Source organism: Mus caroli, unplaced genomic scaffold, assembly GCF_978045245.1.
Source record: "Mus caroli unplaced genomic scaffold, Mus_caroli_1 scaffold_19, whole genome shotgun sequence".
Taxonomy (NCBI): domain Eukaryota; kingdom Metazoa; phylum Chordata; class Mammalia; order Rodentia; family Muridae; genus Mus; species Mus caroli.
In genome coordinates this window covers 68207952-68210196 of record NW_028227274.1, presented here as the reverse complement: position 1 = coordinate 68210196, position 2245 = coordinate 68207952, and the positions used below count along the sequence as shown (strand labels likewise).

Genomic DNA, 2245 nt, shown 5'->3' with positions numbered 1-2245 from the left:
ATCATGGAAGCCGGTGACATTCTCTCCTGCAACAGCCATCAATAGCCAACTGCTCCTCAAGAAAATATGGGACCTCATGGGACCTCCTCTATTCACGTTGTAATGTTGAGTGGCCCAGTCTTGTGGGTGCATCTATTGGTGCCGCATTTTTATGATTGCAGAAGCCATATCATATCTAGATGGCGATATTTCACGGCACTCCTCCTCAACTTCTGGTTCTTATATTCTTGCCAGCTGCTCTCATCCCCATCATGATGTCCCCTGGGGCCTTTGGGGGGTTGATATAAATGTCCCATTTAGAGATGGGTCCTCACAAGTCATTTATTATGATCACTTCATCCAGATATGAGCCTCTGCATTAGCAGTCACTCTGAAAAATCGAGCTTCTCTCTCACATTGAGAACAACATTTATCTACGAATAGAAATGAATGTGGAGGAGGATGCTTTACAACATGTCCATTTACCAAAACATTCATGGTATGATCCCCTATTGGGTCCATAATCTCTGCAGCCATAGGCTTTTGACTGAGTTTATAGTACTAGATGTCTATTTGCTCCAGTGGAGCGAGCCTCAAATCCAATCACGAAAGTGGTTGGTTTTGCCACTATTAACCTACTAGACATATCTTCCCTGACACACTGTTATTGTACAAATAACAGTGCACAATTGATACGATCATTGATAAGGTTTTTTTTTTTCTCTCAAGTGTATTTTTCCATTGCTGTTGATAAAATGCCATGACCAAAACGAACTTTTAAAGGAAGGGTTTACTTGCTTTATGAGTCCATAATCATAATCTTCTCATAGTCCGTCATCAGCAGATGATATTAAGATGGGAACTCAAGAAGGGCAGCAACCTTGAGGCAGAAGCTGATGCAGAGGCTATGGAAACGTGTTGTTTACTGCCTTGTTCCATGTGCCTTGTACACACTGCTTTCATATACACCCCAGGACCTCCTGCTTACCAGCACAATGGGCTGGGAGCTCCCATATCAATCACTAATCAACAAAATGCCCATACAGACTTGCCAAGCCTATGGAAGCAATGTCTCAGTTGATGTTTCTCTCCCCAGATAACCCAAACCTTGACTCAAGTTAACACAAATGAATAAGAACATGCCCCTAGCATTATCTTCTAGTGCTATGAACGTTAGTCAATAAAGAGGGAGCTTCCAGCTCAATTCCAACTTATTTCTCTGTGTTTTACAAGGCTGGTATGAGATGCCTTCATTCTTACCATCTAATTTGGTGGTCAACCAAGAGCACTAGCCATATCCAGTATTCTTGGGGTGTGACTCTGGGACTTCTACTCCCAACAATTCATAAAAAAGTACCCCACACCTGGCACTGGAGGGGTTTGATTTAAAAGTCTGTGATTCTGGGGACAGCATCATCTACCTATTATACCTTTATTCCAATATCTTTATATATCTTTAATATATTATATATACATATGTATATGTATGCAAATATATGTATACATACACACATATATGTGTATATATATGTATGTGTGTGTGTATATATATATATATATGCATATATATATATGCCTTTATTTGCAGGAGAGAAGGAATATATATTGAACAAGCCAAATCCCATGTCATCATCTGACTCTTCTGACAGCTTTTTCTCACCCTCCTTTTCCTCTGCTGCAGCAGGGGCAAAAGCAGCAGCAAGATCGACAGGGCCAGGGGCACCAGAAACAGCCACAGCCCCACCAGCAGGCACACTGGAGAGCTTGCCAACACCCTGCCTGAAGACAACATACATGATTTTTCCCTTTAGTTCACTGATAGCCCTATGACTGGTCACCATCCACTTCGACTCCCGTGCTGTCTAGGATCTTCTTTATGTTTTGGCACTGGGAGAGGAGTTGCCCCCAAGGGCACCCACGAGGTCAGAGGTGGCATAGGATGTGTCAGCTGCAGCGATGGCCCTCATACTTGCAACCTTCGTGATATCAGGCAGCAAAACGCAATCTCTCATATTTTCTTTGTTAAAGTATCTGTTGTAATCCAAGAACATGTTATATTTCATTATTGTGATTTGTCTTTCTCAAAGTTTTGTGCGATGAGAGTAGAGGGCTATTTGTTTCCATTTTTTAATTACTAGTACAAATTCTAGAAAAACTCAATAAGGCAAGTGAAAAGTTATCCCTATACACACACATACACAAGATATCTTTTAATTCTATGTCTCAGAGAAAATGTGATAATTTAACTTCTATATACTATTGATTA

At 40.9% G+C, this 2245-nt stretch overlaps 1 pseudogene; it reads right to left on the bottom strand.

Moving 5' to 3' along the window:
- Positions 1-330: 330 nt before the first annotated feature.
- On the bottom strand, positions 331-2030 carry LOC110284555 (large ribosomal subunit protein P2 pseudogene; annotated as a pseudogene).
- Positions 2031-2245: the final 215 nt, after the last annotated feature.